A 17,920-nucleotide genomic window follows, 5' to 3' on the forward strand; every position below is an offset into this window, starting at 1 on the left:
TCTCCCTGCTTATTCATAGCTATACTTCATACTGTCTATTATTTATAACCATTACCTTATTCTCGCTGAATTGAACTCTAGTTTTAATTGCCGCTGTGACGTTTAACTCCTTCCTTCCTCTAACAACGAGAAATAAATACTCCCTTAAGTAGTTAAAATGCACTCGTAATGTATACTGCTTCTTCGCGTATTAGCACGCTCTTTAAATATAAAAATAAAAGTACCTGCCAGGAAGGAAGGAGTTAAACGTTACAGCGGCAATTAAAACTAGAGTTCAGTTCAGCGAGAATAAGCTAATGGTTCTAAATAATAGACAGTATGAAGTATGACTATGAATAAGCAGGGAGAAAGTGCCTATATTTTCTCACTTTAGTTATATATGTATTCACAGAAACACAGGATCTAGGTTACAATATAAAAATACTAACAGTCGTTTTACATCAGGTAAAATGAATATCTCTATATATATATTAGTTTATTATTGAGATATATTTTGGTGTGTCTGATACTAAGTGTGTTACTCGTGGGTGCACGTGGTGTTTACTTATAATTGAAACTGTAAAATATCCACCAAAAGCAAATGAAATAGTACACTGTATATAGATTTCCACCAAATATAAAATTACTATAGCAAATTATTTTATATCACTTAGAGTATATATGAGGAATAAGAAAATTAAATTTATTTTGAGTTATAATTATTATGAATACTACATTAATTAAACACTGTACACCATTAACAGTTAAGAGAAGCCCTGATGAAGTCTATGGGGAGACGTATATCCAGACGAAACACGTGTTGGCTTGGCTGTAGCTGCTAAACAGAAAAGATTAAAGAAGGTGATGAAAAATACGAGTGGAACACTGGACTCTTGATTTGGATGTTAATTAATATTACTTTAGGAATTGAGTGCTTCCATTGAGAAATTTAGTTAGGGATAGCCTTACGGCTTTCCAATTTAAGGCTGTTTTGGGGAACATCCTTGGGTAACACCGTCCACAGGATACTTCAATTGTGACATAGTAGTGAGCGCCCTGTTTTCTTCTTTAAAACCCACATTTGTATTTTTATACTCTGACACCACATAGTTAGAACACTTCTGGACTGAGTACAGTGTACCAGGAAGAAGAGCTGAATGCTGTAGAAGGGACTGCCACTCTGCCTGCTGCTTTATTGTGCTGGCCTGCTGCTTCTGTCCTGGGAGTGGAAGGACTGGACTTGGGTTTTTACATCCTGCTGTCCAATGTTCTTCAAGGTTTTGAACTGACCTTGCCTCCTGTTAAGAACTTTCAGAGCCATGAATGAATTCACCTGCCAGCGCCTGGACTCTCTTGCTGAGAGTCCCAACTTGCCACGTGGTGGCAAGTCCAGTTCCTTGGCTCTTGGAAGTGAGCTCTGGTGCAACCAAGATGAAACCAAGCACATTGACTCTATAGTGAGTCCACGCCACTGCCTGCACCCGAACCATGGTCCCCAATGAGTGCAACGACCGTGACCTGAAACACAGGCCTGACGCTGCTGCATCGCCTCCAACGTCCTACCACAGAGTCCAGAGCGCCGTGACACCGACATCCGTGGCACCCAACTCCACTGTAGTACCTATGGCCCTGTTGTGTGATCACGACGCCAATAAGTTGACGCCTCATGTCTTAGCCTGCTAGATCCATTGGCCGTGCCTCCTCGCGAAGAACTGGTGCCTCGTCGCTAACACTGCATCACCTCTCCTGCAACCGTAAGGAACCAATGCCTCACCTCCCCTGCCTAGCAGCTATTCCTGTTGGGGCCCATCCTTTTTTGAGGAGGGTTCCTGTATCACAATTTTAACCTTATTTATCATAATTGTGAGGATTAGGTATGGTTTTTTTTTTAGGTCCTGACGAATCTCACTAAGATCTTTGTAGACTTATTTGAGCGAGAAACATGTTGACCTACTTTAATTAAGGCAGCGTAGGGATATCCAACTCTGCCTTATAACATACTTGATCCCTACACTATAGGGTTCTCTAATATCAGATACTACATTGTGAGTAGGGTAAGACAGACATTATTCTTACTTCCCCTTACCTAATTTGTTTTTAATCTTGACAGAGGCCCTCATTTTCAATAACATATTTCACTATAGGGTCCTTCTAGTCAATGTTAACTGACCATCTCACCAATACCACATTATTGCATTCACCTAAGGCAATTCTCTTCAAAAGATCTCCGGTAAAGAGCCCCCATGAGGGGCCCATCAGACATTGCAGTGCCGTCTGACGAGGAGCAAAGCCCGATGATGAAGCATGTCACCAATTGGTGAGTGGGGGCACTTGTTCCTGATTCAGGTTACCCACAGGGACCATTCTTGATCTCTCCTGGACTAGGGGAAGATCTATATTAATACATTTCCTTTGGACCTTTGCATCCTTTTTTTTATGACTTATATGAGAGTAATATGCACAGGACCACTTCCTTTATAAAATCTCCCACTATAGAAGCCCTTCTTTTTCTTTTTGACACCCCAGGAATGACCCTGTGACACCAGTTTTGGCCTGGGAGGGCTGGATGCCCTGTGAGATGGAAAGGAATTGGAAGACCTGCGCCAGGCAGACTCTCTCACAGCACATAAGGGATGTGTTTCCCTTGAGGGGGTGGGGGTTGTAATTCACTGCAAGTCCTGGCTTGCCAGGCACATGCTCAGCCTAAAGGTAAAGACCCTGGGTTGGGTTAAGGTTAAGAAGTCTCAAGTCCATCAAAAGATTTCACCTACCAGTGCTGGGGTGCTCCTGCTGAGAGTCCTGACCTGCCAAGTGGTGCCAAATGCAGCCCCTTGGCCCTTGGATGTGAGCTCTGGTGTAACCAAGAAGAAACAAAGCACATCGACTCCAGAGTGTATTTGGAACCGTCACCGCTGTCTGACTCTGTGCCGTTGCCTACACTGGAGCTGTGGTCCTCGCTGAGTGCAACAACCATGACCTGCAACAAAGACCCAATGCTGTTAAAGCGCCTCTGAAGTCCCGCCATAGCGTGAGTCCAGTGGGCAGTGTCACCAACATCCATGGCACCCTACTCTGACTCTGCCACAGCACCTGTGGCCCTGTGGTGTGATCGCGACACGACAAAGTTGACGCCTTATGTCTTGACCTGCTGGATCCATCCACCCCGCCTTGTAGTAAGCAACTGGCGACTTGACGCCAACGCTGCATCACTTCCCCTGCAAACGTAAAGAACCAGTGCCTCACCTCCCCAGTAGCAGTAAGGAAACGGCGCTGCACCGGCTCCAACAATGCCTCACCTCCCTGGCTCCATGCAATGTCTTTGTTTCATCATCCTTTTCCAATGGCACTGTACCTGGGGTCCGTGTGACTCAGTGACAAGCCTGCACTCCCTCACAAGTGGTATCTGACTGTTGGAAGTAATTCCATCAATGTGTGGGTGTACAAATACTTTACACATTGCCTCTGAGATAAGACTGCCTGCTCGTGCCAGGGGAGCGAGCGGGGATTATTGTAGCTGCATGGCTCCCGTTCCCTGACTAGAGTGAGGGTCTCTACTTGGAGTGCAAACCACTGCCAACTAAAGACCTCATTTCTAACAGTAGCGGTCTCCGAAATGCTGAACGCGCATGTCCTTTCTGAGTTGCGGAATGGTTAGGGCACTTCTAATGTTAAAAGAGAGTTTATTTAAATCCTTCCAACATAGATGGAAAAGGCTTATCTTAGGCTCTTTTTCTGTTTGCAATTATTTTTTACCAGTCTGGTGATGTCCTCACTTCTGGTGTGAGCCCATCCACCTGAGATCACTGGTGTGGAATTTTATAAAATATCTTCTAGTCCAATGGACAGCATGTTTGAGCAATTTACTTGTCTTGTGAGTCCGTCCACCTGAGATCGTTGACGTGGAGTTTTATCAAATATCTTCTAGTCCTATGAACAGGATGCTTCAGCAATTTACTTGTCTTGTAAAAAAAAAATGTTGTCCATGTTGATGCCATGCAGTAATTTCACAAATTACATTATATCAAAACTCTGATAATAGCCCCTTCTGTTATTATATAATGGCTTGTCATTGTTACACACATTTCCACAGCAGTTTCAGAGCTGGGATGCCATGTAAGTCGGTGTTCATCTACGCACTTACATTTTTAAAGATATTCACCAACTCCTATTCAATGTTTTCCCACAATGGGAAAGGAAATTTACTCTTAACAAGGGCAGAATCAAAAGTTGTTCCAGGGTGGGGAAAAATTGTAGGGAAACCAATTTTCAAACACTTAGAAGTTTTATGCTTGAGCAAATATACATGTGCCAGCACCAGACAGTATCAGAGAAGCACAGGCATATTTGCAGAATATGGATTTGTGCTTGGTGGTTGACTGTTGAAAGCAGGCAAGAGGTCAAGTAGGATCTAGTGGCAGGGGAGTCATTCTTGTCAGCAAGATTAATATGCCTTTGACTGTATATCAAATCACTGTCACTGTGGTGCATCAAGTCCTGAAGCAAGAATGATAGTGTTCTATGAGATTATTCTTGATTATCTTATTTTGCAATTCAGTGGAAACAACTTTCACAATGATCTTACCAATAGAATGTAGGTGGGTGATGAGGCAGTAGTTGGCTAGATCATCTGGTCCAGGGTAGCCTTTTTTTTAGCAAGGGAATAATTTCTTCTCTTTGGGGTTGTCAAAGAATGGTTTTTGCCTATGCAAGGTGATGACCTTATTGAGTGGGGATATGAGACTATTTCCATAGAGAGATTTCATGGTGGTTGTATGTAGCATGCCATCTTCATGGGGGTAGCCTTGAGAGCTGAAGATGTTGTTGAGCTCTATTGCGAGAGGCAGCTAAATGAAGTGCTCTTGTTTGTGGGAAGAGTGGGAGATTTGAGGAAGCATTGCCTGTTGATGTTACTGATGTGGGTAATAGTATATGATTACTACATGGCCACCATCATACACATTTATATTGCGAACTCAGCATCAATGTATTTCTTTTAACATCAGATAAGAGAGTCCATCTTAGAGTTTCATTTTTTTAACCCTAACTTTATTCACCTTGTTGGACTGGAAAAGTCCATTGTCTATAATGGACATGTACCACTGCCCTGAGTGCTCAACTACAATGATGTCTGGATCCTTGGTGCTGATTTTTGTTGTCATGGGTAAACATGGATCATGCGCGTGTGCCATTAAATAGGCCTAACGCTACCCTGATAGTGGGGGAAGACTATTGCAGCTGGCAGGAATTAAGTAGCATGAGCACAGTGGTGGCAGCATACCATGTACTGATTAGTAGGTGTATGTGGATTTTTATAGGGATTATAGTATTAGTATAGGGAAATATGAGTTCATTTGAGCGGTGGACATGTGAGTCTGTCAGTTGGATTGAATAGAATAATTGGCAGGATAGAAGAGGGAGGAATCCAGAAAACGTTAATTGGGAGGTCATAGTAGTAAGATGAGGTTTGGGATGAGTAAAGGAGAGATGGAGAATGGAAGAGTCTGTAGAAAGGGATTAGGGAGATCATATTAGTAATCCATTACTGATCATAGTGATCCTTTACAAATCATTGGTAACAACAAGGTAATCCAAATTGGTGCGACGGAAGTAATTCATTACTACAACTCCCAGATCACACTCTGTTGTAAGGTGAAAGCCTGGTAAAATGGTATCCTTACCTGACGGCACAGAGCTAAGTTTCAACCCTGCCAACGCTCTGCACCCTGTATACTTGTGCACTCACATGTTACACTTGCACTATCTGCACCCTCAGCACATGCACCAATCAGTCCACCCTAAAGCCAAATCCATGCCTTGAATCACTGCAGCCCTACAGAGGTACAGTGATCTTGAATCTTCATCTAGGCCTACACTACTGCTAGGCCTCGAACCCCAGCACCACTGGTGGGTCCAGCACCCCACTCCCAGCAAACACAGGCCCTGAAGGAACTTGCATTTCGCATTCCACCATGCACTTTCATACAGCACCCCCTACCTCCCCCTTCCCCCACCAACACTGAGCCCAGGAACTACAGCGCTTTCCTGCATTCAGGCCCCAAATCAATACCTAGGCCCACGCTTTCACAGACATCACCCACTGCTGCCTGTATGTAGCAGACCATGAGTCTGTTACAGGTCGATATCGTACACACTACCTTCCATGGGCACATAAAGGTGCTGTGCCCAAACCCTGGAAATATACAGAGTGTACCAACCTCCATGACCTGTACAAGAACCACTCCCTTCCCCATTATGGGTATTTTTTTACGTCTCTACTCAATCTCTTCCCCTATCGGCTCCCTTGTCTCCTCCCGGATGACCGTACAATTCCAGCTCTTTCACCCACATTAATGATCTCCCTGCTCCCCCCCTACTAATCCCTCCCTCTGGCTCTTTTCTGTCAATGCACCATCTCCTGTTGAATGGCTGCTGTCTGTTCCAGGTGCATCCACTGTGGGAGCATAAGTGGAGAAAGGACGCATGTGTATCCCCCTCCCTGGCCCGTTCTATACCAGACCCCCACCTATATATGCAACCCTACCTAGGGTCTCCAACTATCATCAAGTCAGTCATGGGTGGCGCTACCCCTGCATGCTTCCCTCCCAACGCATACAACGCCATCCACTCCTGTCTGTCACCCCCAGTATGTCACCCACCAAAATCCCAGTTCATATCACACCTTTACCCTCGATCTCCCCAAATATATATCACCCCACCTGCCATTTGCCCCCCTACCCTATTAATGACATAACTATGTAGGCTCAAGTCAGTCCCCCAATGAATCAACAACAGCCACACAATAGAAGCAGAAAGGAGACACAGTGCAATCTGCTGAGAAATGAGAGCAGGTCTCCTCGCTAAGACAAAGAAGTGTGGGTGGGTGAAGTGACAGAGAATAGGAAGAAAGGCCACGGGCCATGGCATGAGCATGGAGTGGGTGGTGGGTACCGGTACTAGAAAGGGAGTGTCACATACTTCAGGGCACAAACTAAAATGGATGACTTGGAGGCAGTCGTTGAGAAGCTGCGAAGAAGACCAGGCACAGGACCGACAAGCGGGAATGGGGGGAGGGGCTGGTAGAGGGCACAGCACAGTGATGCTGGGCACATGTTGGGGATGGTGGGCACAGACCAGAGCGATGAATGGAAAAATAACATTTCAGTGTTGGGGCAGAGATTGGGATGGGGATCGAGATGAGGTGCAAACTGAAGTTGAGGGATCTTACCAGTCTGTGTAGGTCTTCTCCTGAGTTACATATTGGTAGGCTGCCAGCAGGGCCAGTCTGTGGTGTTGAAATTGACAGTGGCCATTCCAGGGGTCCCGTCCAGGGGAGGGGGCTCCTCTCCGCTTTGTCACTGGAGTGAGGCCTCCAGGTGCGCTCATGTAAAGTCCCACTGCTGTGTGCTTATATCAAATTAGTAAGTAATGCTTCACACTGAAGACATCCATCCAAGCCCCTGCAGATACGCATGTGTGATATCTGAGGCAGCCGCCACAGCTGCTGCACTCATGAGAGGGATGCTTTCAGAGATTTTGGTTGTACAATTCCTGCTGGTGCGGGCAAGATTGAGCTGCGTGTAGGATGGCCACAGGGGAGTTTGTGTGCCAGGTAGCGCTCCGTCCTTGGTATACTTTTGACTTTTCTAATAAGAGTCAAAGTGGGACTACTGGGACTAAAGGGGCCTAATATCGATGTCACTTATAGTGAACAGGGAATAACCACTACTGCTATTAAGAGGGAAGTGGGACTCGGAGGACACTAGTGGCCTGACTTCAGGAGGCTGTGTGTATTGTATTTCACTTTGTGTTCGGATATAAATACTACTATTGTCAAAAAGGAAATTATTTGACTTGACAATCATTTGTTGTTGCTATTGTTTGTATTTTGATTTGTGAGCCTGTGTCTGCCCTCCCCGCCGTTCCCTACCCCCTGTGTCCACCTCCCCTGAGAATCCTTGGACGGCTCGCCCCAGGCTACCACCGAGACTGCTGAACGGTGCGTGGCCCAGTTGCTCGGGATCCAAAATAAGTCGAGCCCCTGGGCATCAGGAGTAAAATGCTTTAATAACCAGGATAGGGCACAGTAGCTACTGCTACTCACAAATCAAAAGAAAGAAAACCAGAAGGGGAGATGACTGCACAAATAAAAAAAAATCCATAACATAGTAGAGTAACGCCTTCATCAGTTCTGCTTTCCCCTCTTAGTTATAGTCCTTAAATCTTTAAAGTACTCCTCGCAGTCCCCTTATGAAGGCCCTTGGTCCTCCATTACCTGCTCTTCCTGCAAGTATGAAGCAGGACAAACCAGGCCATCACACTTAAGCTGTTTGGCAGCAGTTGCAGGCAGAAGATATCACGAGGATGGATTTGGGTAAGATTCCGCTCGGCCACTTAGCAAACCACTCCAGAACCGGCTTTAGCCTACTCGCATGGTCTAGATATTTGTTCAAAGGAATAGGTGAAGGATTCCAGTCGGAATCCCCATTTCTGATGCAAATCCATTCTTCACTCTGGGAGGGCGATCTCCTCTCTGCTGAGAGGTCTGTCTGGGTAGGCCTTTGAGTTCCTAGCATTAAATGTTTATGCTGAACAGGACATACACCACAGATAGGGGTTATGAGTGTTCGTTTTTGATATCACGTTTTCAGTTTGATGCAACTTTGAAAACCTAGTGATCTTTTTCTCCTAATAAGGACCAAAGTAAAATACACACAAGAAAAAAGAAGCCTAAAACGTTCAAATCGGCTTCACACTAGGAATTGCTGTATTCTACTGCAATTTTGAAACCCGGGCGCAGAAAAGTAATTTGAAGGGGCGTTGTTGAGCAACGTTGCCTACGTACTTAATACTTGTACTTAGCACCCCACAACACTTCTTGTGATATGAACATGGCTTTTTAAAAAAAAAAAAAATGGCGTTGCAGTCTGCAGTTTGAACGAGCATTTGCAATGCACTAGGGTCTCGCATTTGTTGGATTTACAGCTATTTAGAGTTGTAAACTCCCAACCGGATTTTTCTTTCATTAAAAGAAAAAAACAGCGCGATCGCGTTGCTACAGTTCACACGTAATAATACCTATTGGAAAAAGTACAATTATGAACGTAACCGGCAAAAGTGCAATTAACTGTGTAACAAGGTTGAAAATATGCGAAGCGCTCGACATCTGCCTAGCGAGATCGCGCTGCGAAAATAGAGAAAAAGTAGTCCACAAACCCAGCAAGCCTTGCATGTTTTCTGTACTTGGTCGCTGCGCTCGAGGATGGCTAACCACCGGAAAAGGCATGACGTATGCGTGCCTTCCACTAATCAAAGGAAGCGGATTCTAACAGGCAAGCCAACTTGCCAATGAAAGACACTGACGTGACGTCGACGGGGCTCCGAGCCCTTTTGTAATACCTAAAGCGTCTCGCTAGCGAGCATGCGACGCAGCCCTGACCCTAAAAAGGACTCTGCTGAAGGAATAGTATCTATTAGAACATGGTTGTTTATCCCAAGTCCCCATGAACACGTATCTAGTATTTGCAGCTCTGATAACAAGCTTGGGGAACCGACGCGATCCGTAAGATGTGCCATGATCTCCTTAGTTATAGATACTGTTAATGTTTTTGGCTTGGTAGCTTCTTCTTTAAGCCTCCTATCTGCGCTTATCAGTGCACTGCTGAGACTTTTTAGATCAGACATGGAAAGGAATATAGCATTGTTTCAAGTGGTTCTTGCTTGTGTTGGTTTATCTACATGCAGCTTTGCCTCTTTGTGGTTTTAGTGGGGCCGTCCGGTGAAAGATGTTACAATGTCTCAAAACCCCAGTAGACATCATCAAAGAAAGAACCATTAACCAATGCCTATGGTTGGTGACTATGAGAGCTGCAGAACTGGGGGTAAACTGTTCTCTTAACTGATAGCTCCTTTAAACCTCATATACCAGTGAAGATCCCTTTTTGTTCCAGAATTCTGAGCAGTGCTTTGGCAGTGTGGGCCTGTTCCTTCTCACTTATGAGAATTTTGGCTGCTGCCTCAGTCTTCTCATGATGCACCTGGGTTTTGAATGTACTAAGAGCCATAGAAATTGTCTCCATGTCAACATAGAACCGTGTTGCAGTGGCTGTGAATTATGGATTTGCAATTGACCTGATCGCTTGATGTGGCTTGAGCTTAACTGATGTACTAGCATGTGAGTGCTGTCACTTGTAGTCCTTGGATGCACTCGATGCGTGCTTTGTGTTAGGTTTCTGTAGTTAAATTGAGATCCCTAGCAAATGCAGCTTCTGCTTGAATTTCTGAGAAATCTAAATGTTCCTGAGATTCTCACGTGCTCCAGGATGGCATTTAACGGATACCTGACTCCTAACTTCACCCAGTAGTTTGGCGTCTCTGAATTATGCAAAATACTTATATTTTCCTGGTAAAAGGATGGATTTTAAAGGCATATTTGTGGTAAACATTTACAGGTATGTAGAACCAATGTATATATTAACTGACAACCCCTGAAAGAATACTCACTCTCAATCCTAAAAAGTTCACTTGCCACCCAAAAACCTATGCCCACCCTAAACCCTAAAAGTAGCTTTACCACCCTAAAACCTTTACCCACCCTAAACCCTAAAAGTACCTTTACCCTATCATACATACATAAATACGTTTTCATTCGTGGTAAAAGGCATACTCATAGTAAGGAAAGTTGTTGTAAAGACTTGCGTTGTAAAGATGCTCTTGTTGTTCAGGCATCTTTGTAAAGGCATGCCCTTGTTCCAGTGTCATGGTAATTGCTGTTTTCCTTCCTTTTGTCACCTCACTGTAATATGACAGCCAGGCGAATGCCTGCGTGCAAATTTTACGCTAGCGAATCAGTGTGCATGTATGTTGAAGTTGAGTATAAGCGTCCCTTACATATGTTCTAGTAGGATATTAGCTGTTTTATCCTCTGATATGGTGATGTTTTCAAATCACTGCAAGACTCAGTGATGCTGGAACAGTTTTGAGCGTGAGGATGCTAGGCAGTAACTTCACCAAAATCATATGAACCGTGAAAAATTCAGGTCTTAATTAACAGGCAGATTATTCAAACATTTTTTGCTGGGATGGTTTTGGCTGGAGAGTGGTGAGCAGCATCTCTGCTTTAGGCCACCTCTGGAAAATGGTATCCAATGGTGCATTTTAAAGCATATTTTTCACAAATATTTAAATTAAAGGCCGTTTGGAAGGGTATGCATATGGAAAATGGTCTTTCTATGCAGCCTAATCACCAGAACTGACTACTAAACTGCTATCAGAGGTGCTTGGACAAGATGTAAGCAAATATTTAGGACTACCCTATACTCCAAGGGGGAACCTAGCTGAACTGTATGAAAAGATTACATTCCCTAAGGATTTCATACAGCTACGTATTTACTTGGAAATTCCCAGGTGGTGGTTTCAGTGCAATCACTGCTTCTACAGTTTAAATAATTCAGAGTAAAGTTAAACTGAACGGCAACAATGGTCTGGTAAGTGTGGCACATCATATGCATTTAATGTAAAATATACCATGGTAGAGTTAATGGAAGTGGCAAAAGCAAAGTGTAACAGCGAAGTGATATGTGCACAATATTGAATGGGTGTTAAAAAAAACAAAATCCAGTATTCAATGAGAGAAACTCCATTTGTATGTGCAAGTCCTTCATCAGTACTATCTTAACTAACAAAGTCTGTGAATGTCGAAGGCATTTCATCCGGAATTCGAGAATGAGTGGAGTCTTACTCACAATAGTACACATTTGAAATACCATTTGCCACCAGTCTAGTAATTCAAGAAAGGATGAACACACATACTTTAACAGGGACATCAGTTAATGGTGTAAGCTGTCAAACTTCAAATGTATACAAGACATCCGATGCATAGCGTCTCATGTTCATTTGGAGTAGCTTTGATAGATCATTGAGCTGTGTGCGCCAGACAAATCTTTACCCTGCTTACAGCTGATTCATGATTGATTGGTCCTTTGATTGATTGATAGGGAGCCATGCTGTATTTTATATCTAACAGACTACGGAGAGACTCAATTCTAAAGTTGATTTTAAGAGGTTGCAGTTTTCAGTAGGTAGATATACGAGTACTACAGTGTTTACAGTATTCAAATAAGACATTACAAATCTGTCAAACCTAAAAAATGTGTGGTGTTTCGCATAAAAGGCCCTGCTTGGCAAAGAGGGCGTTCTTGCTGCTTTTCGGGGCTGAGGGCACATCATGGAGCAGCCACTTACTACTTTCCTGCTGATGGTGCTATGTACAGTCTTATTCCCCGCTGTCCCAGGGTGGGATGTCCAGCAGCAGGAAATGCTACAAATGCAACTGCCAAATGAAGGCTATTTTGTTTTTCCCACTGCCACTTAGGGCTACGACAGCCATCTGTGTCAGTGGGGAAACAAGGTGAGCTGCACCCTTAAGTTCTGTTCGTGTTTTTCAGAATGTCCAGCTTCAGGGAATGAGTCAGGTGAGGTGAAACCTTGTTTTAGCGAACTTTGGAAACGTCAGTATTTTTATGCTAAGGGTTACTTTTCTTAATTTCACAAGCCTAAGGTTTCACTTCGCCCAAATGTATTGAACACATGGCTGTTCCATAGCTTGGAGTGTGCTTCCATGTCATTGTCCTAATTTAAAACGAAAATCTTCTCACAAGGGGGCTGGTGTCACACTTTGAATTGGCAATATGTATGGGTAGTCAGGGTATTTTAAATGATTAGTAGTGCTAATTGGGTCGCATATATCTTCGGTCCTACACAAATATCTAGCATAAATCTGCTAAAATCATTTGTTATATCAGAACAGCTGCCCCTTTCATGGAGTTGTCTAGATTATAGCCATTAAAATGTATAAAATGCTCATAGTTTACGCTGTTGTATGAATATTTTAATTCTTTAAGTTAGCTCTTATGCATAACTACAATGAATCGAATGTGATTATATACATACACTATTTTCAGAACAATTAAATGAATGGAACGCTTTTCCCATTCATTTCATATGTACGTTTTGAAATACAGTTGCATCTAAGAAAGGGAAAAGGCAAATCTATTTTGTATACTTTAGACCAGTGGTTCCTAACCTTTTGACCTCTGTAGACCCCCACTTTAACATTGCTGGAACCCGGGGACCCCACCTAATCATTATCGCCATCCGGGGATCTCCCACTGAGTCATTACTGAAAGCTGGGACCCCGGCCTAAACATTGTTGATGATTTGAACCGCAAAACATTACACTAAAAAAATACAGAAACAAGCATTCATCAAACACCTACACAAATTATGACACATTTTGTTTGATTTCCAAACAAATATAAATACAAAGATAATTTCAGTACGAAGTTTGGAGCTTTTCTAAATTCATTTGAAGCCTCACATTGTCAATACTATATTCAATTTGATACACCTGCACTGCTCCCACTAATCTTTCTGAGTATACTAATTTATTTTTTAGCCTCGGACATTTACAGTACATATTAAAATGTTCAATTGTACATTTAGCCGCTTTATGTATATACACTTTATTAATCAGTTAATAATATTTAGTTTTCTAAGCAGTCACGGACCGCCTGAGAATGCTTCGCGGACCTCCAGGGGTCCCCAGACCACGGTTGTGAACCACTGCTTTAGACACCTTTTACGAGCTGCTGTACCCCTGCAGCAAGGTTGTATGGGTCAGTTTACAGAATGCAATTGCTTTGTCAACAGAAAGACAAGGAATGCATCCAATGCCAAATATTTCTAGGTTTTCTTGCGGAATATAGTCTGTACAATCAATTGTGTAATATTAGGTCAGCTCGAAAAATGGATGCAGAATTACTAATTATTGTGCAATGTTCAGTTGATGGCAGATGTTAAACCCGGGGCCCTATGGAAAATTTTAAAACTATATATCCTATAGTTCAAGCAAGACCTCTGTTGCCCTTACTGACTCACCAGTAAATTACTGTGATATCTGGCAGATTTTTGGAAACTGTTTTCTAGCAGCCTGATGTTTGTCGGAATTTTAGAAACAGTTTTACAGAACATGGCAATACACTTCCAGTCTCCCTCACACAGGAACAGATCCCTGCCAAGGCTTATTCTCCAATTTTGTTTCTGTGGATCTCCTTAGCATGGGGGCCTAAGTACAACCTGTATTTTGGCCTCCAATGTAATTCCAGGCCTATATAGAAACATACCACAGATATATATGTTTAACATTCATACAACCAAAGATTTATATTGTGTAGTGCCAGGCCTTCCTCATCTTGACTAGCTGACTGTGAGCTTGCCCTGCACTTAATGTTCATAAGATTTGTAGTGCTTTTTCTCCACAACATGGTAATTCCCTCCAGTCTCACTTGCACTGGAACATATCCCTGCCACAATGTGATCGATAGCTTTGTTGTTTTGGGTTTCCAGAGCATGGGGCTGTCAGCCACACATGGATTTTTGATGGGCACAGTGTGCCAACCGGTGATAAACTGGGTGCAGGTTATTTTGGAAATTCTAGAAGACGCCACAAGCAAACTGCTTGTTTAGTGTACCTGTCTTATGGGGAAACATACCACAACCATATAAGGCTTCTATTACTGTTACTGGGAGCTGTATCGCTCTCATCTTGCCTGGCTGGCCAGTACAGTGCTATGAACATGAAGTTTGGCAGAATTTTAGGATTTGGTTGCCAAAACATGGTGCTTCTCTCTAGTCTCCCTTCCCTGCCAATGCTTCACAGCCAACCATTTAGGTCGCTTTAGCATGGGGGTAGTGAACATGTATGTAGGGTTTCCATGGTTTCAAGGTGCCCACATGTAATACTTTAGATGTAGTGCATTTTCAAAATGTGGAAAGTGGCTTCAACTAAAATTCCAGTTTAGGGTACCTGTTTTATGGCACAGATATCACCCACTGGGCTGTATGGAAACATGGCACAGCCATATATTGTTTGAACATCTACACATCCAATAGTTACCATCACTGGATGCCATACATCCTTCACCCTGCCTAGCTGACTTCCAGATTTCGCTTATCACGACAGTTGTCAGATTTTTAGCATTTCTTTGTCAAAACATGGTGATTCCCTACAGTTTCCCTTGTGCTGAAACATATCCCTAACAAGGTTTGACCCAAACTTTGATACTCTGGTCTTCTGCACATGGTGGCACCAGACATGTATACGTTTTCTGTGGGTTCAGGGTGCCCACAGGAAATAATCTTGGTGACATGTATTTTGGAAATCTGGAAATCAGCAGCAAGTGAAACGTTGGTTTCACTTGTCTTCTGATCGCAGGTTTCACCCATGGACTGTATGGAAACACAATGCAACACTATATTTTAATTATGTACACATCTTAAGGTTTCTATTGAGGGATGTCAGACTGCCCTCACCCTGTCTTTTCCTGGACAACCGGCTGTACAAAACAGATAGTTTCCTTCAGTTTTCCTCGCACAGAAACATGCCCACCCCTAAGGCTTGACCCAAATCTGTACTGCCCTATGTCTTCTACATTTGTGGATATCAGACATAGGTGGCTTCTAATGTGTCTGGGCAGGAATCCTCACTCTACACATAAAGGTATGTTTGTGATGGAGGAGACACCACTGAGGAGGTCTGTAGTGTTTGGCTGAAGCATCAGCCAGTACAGAGAGGAAAGTACCAACATTAGACTTTTCTGAAAACTAGAGGTACAGGTGAAATCCACTGTGGCGTGGTTTTCATAAACATCGAACACACTTTATTACCTAGTCTCCAAAAAATAATCACATTTAACAAACAATTCATACATTTCAGGCAAATGGCAACTGTCCCACCATCCAGTGTTTCCACTCTTTCCTGAAAATGGTATCCCCATGTCTGAGTGGGCCTTCTACACAGGGAAACTATAGTCCACAACTCTGACAATGTTGAAGACCCCAGCAACGCTATATTGAATTCAGATAGTCACTTATTTGGTATGTTCTCATCAGTTACATAGGCCCACCCACATATGTGGTACTGCTTTTATTGGCAGTTGTGAGGCAGCACTGCATAGTGGGAATTTTGCTGTTTTCCCACACATTCCCGAACTTTACATCAAAGATACGTGAGGAACTCCTTTTTCTTTGCTAATGTATTACCTGTGCAGGAAAGTCTGGGTAAGAAATAGTTTTGGCATTCTCCCAAGCCACACCTCCAAGGATTCCCCCAAGTGTCTAGTGTTCAAAAATATTATGTGTTGGTCGGTTTCCCGATGCCTGGCAGGACCTCTAGCCGTGATGTTTGTGTCTTTGGCCAAGTGTAGCAGCCAGATGCTGTCTATTTTTTTTCTTAAGGTTAAAAAGAAAACCCAAACAATGTTCTTGTTTCTAGCTAGGATGCAGATGTGTGTCTGTGTGTGGTCCACGCCACAGCAAGGAGCCAGCAGTTTGCATTTATTGTGAGGCTAAAAGTGAATGCAAACAACATCCAGGCTCCTTACTGGGGGCCCAGATGTGTGCATTTGTGTGTGTGTGTGTGCGCCTACGGAGGAGCTATAGCCGGTTTGGATTTATTCTAAGGCTAAGAAGAAACAAACCAAACAGCACATGAGGTCCTTGCTGAAGCGCAAATATTTCCATGTTTTAAGGTTTCTTGCACGGGTGCAGATGTGTGTGTCTGCAGCCCAACAGACAACCAGGTGCTGTTTGAGTTTTTCACTGCATTCTCTTTAGAAAGAATACAATCCAAACAGCCTTATGGCTCATCAGGAGGGAGGGAGAGAAAGAGAAAGAAAGAAAGAAAGAAAGAGACTCGGGCCCTTATTTTTTTAGGTTGGCGGGTGGCGGAGGCTGCCCGCCAAACTCTTTAAGAAGGAAAACCGCCATTCTGGTTTGCCCGCCGCTGGCCCTATTATGAGTTTTTCGCTGACCTAGCGGGAAACAGGCCACAACATTGACGCCGGTTTGTAATTGAGCCTATGGCAATGTTACAGTGCGTTGGGTATGACAGCACCTGTCACGCTTTTCACTGCCTGTAATTCAGGCAGTGGAAAGTGTGATGGGACTGTCCATGGTTGCCCCTGCACGGCCCATGCCAAGTGCATGGGCAGTGCAGGGGCCACCATGGGGCCCCAGCACCCCGTCTCTACCAGCCTTTGAATGGCGGTGGAACTGCCCTTCAGAAGCCTGCAGGGAGGGGACACATAATCACCAGGGCAGTGCTGCTTTGGTGGATTAAGACAGTCTGCTCCGCCAGGCTGTCGACCGAAGGCCACCCTGGCGGTGCCAGTGGTCGGATCGTGGCGGCTCTGCCACGGTTATAATGCTAAGGCCGGACCACTGCTTTGGCAGTGGAGCGACCACCACCGTGAGTCTGGCAGTCCCAGGATCACCAGACTCGTAGTAAGGGCCTCAGTGAGGAGCCGGTCTGTGAAAAAAGCCCAACTGCATCCGTGTCCCTTGCTGGGATGCAGATTTGTGGGTGTCTCCACCTTAGTGAAGAGCCAGGTGAAGTTTCGATTTTTTTCTGAGTCTAAAAAATTATCTAGATAGCATCCTGGCTACTTGCTGGGGTGCAGATGATTGTGCATGTCTGGACCCCAGCAAGGAGACGGGTAGAATTTATTCTGAGGCTAAGATAACAGTAAAAACAGCATCTGGGGTCCTTCCTGGGGTGCAGACGTGTGTCCGCACCTTAGTAAGGAGCCAGGGTTTGGATTTATTCTGAGTCTAAGAAGAAATCAAAGAAGCCCCCTTGCTGCTCACTGAGGCCCAGATTTTTGTGCCTGGTCCTGCGAGGAGCCATGTAATTGTTGGGTTTCCAAATGGCATCTGTCTTCTTGCTGGTGTGTAAAACTGTGTCTCTGTGCCCCATAAAAAAGGCAAATATTGTATTTTTTCTTAGGCTAAAGAAAATCCAGATAGATCTCGCTCCATGATAGTACACACAGACACACGTCTCTTCTCTCCCAATGCTTCTCTTGGGCTGTGAATCAGTGGGACA

The 17,920-nt window shown here is 43.9% G+C and overlaps 1 protein-coding gene across 1 annotated transcript in view; it reads left to right on the forward strand.

The window, feature by feature from the left end:
* ABCB8 (ATP binding cassette subfamily B member 8) overlaps positions 1-17,920 on the forward strand; it is a 397,400-nt gene that overhangs the window by 76,162 nt on the left and 303,318 nt on the right. The window lies entirely within an intron of this gene.

Source organism: Pleurodeles waltl, chromosome 10, assembly GCF_031143425.1.
Source record: "Pleurodeles waltl isolate 20211129_DDA chromosome 10, aPleWal1.hap1.20221129, whole genome shotgun sequence".
In the NCBI taxonomy this organism is placed as follows: domain Eukaryota; kingdom Metazoa; phylum Chordata; class Amphibia; order Caudata; family Salamandridae; genus Pleurodeles; species Pleurodeles waltl.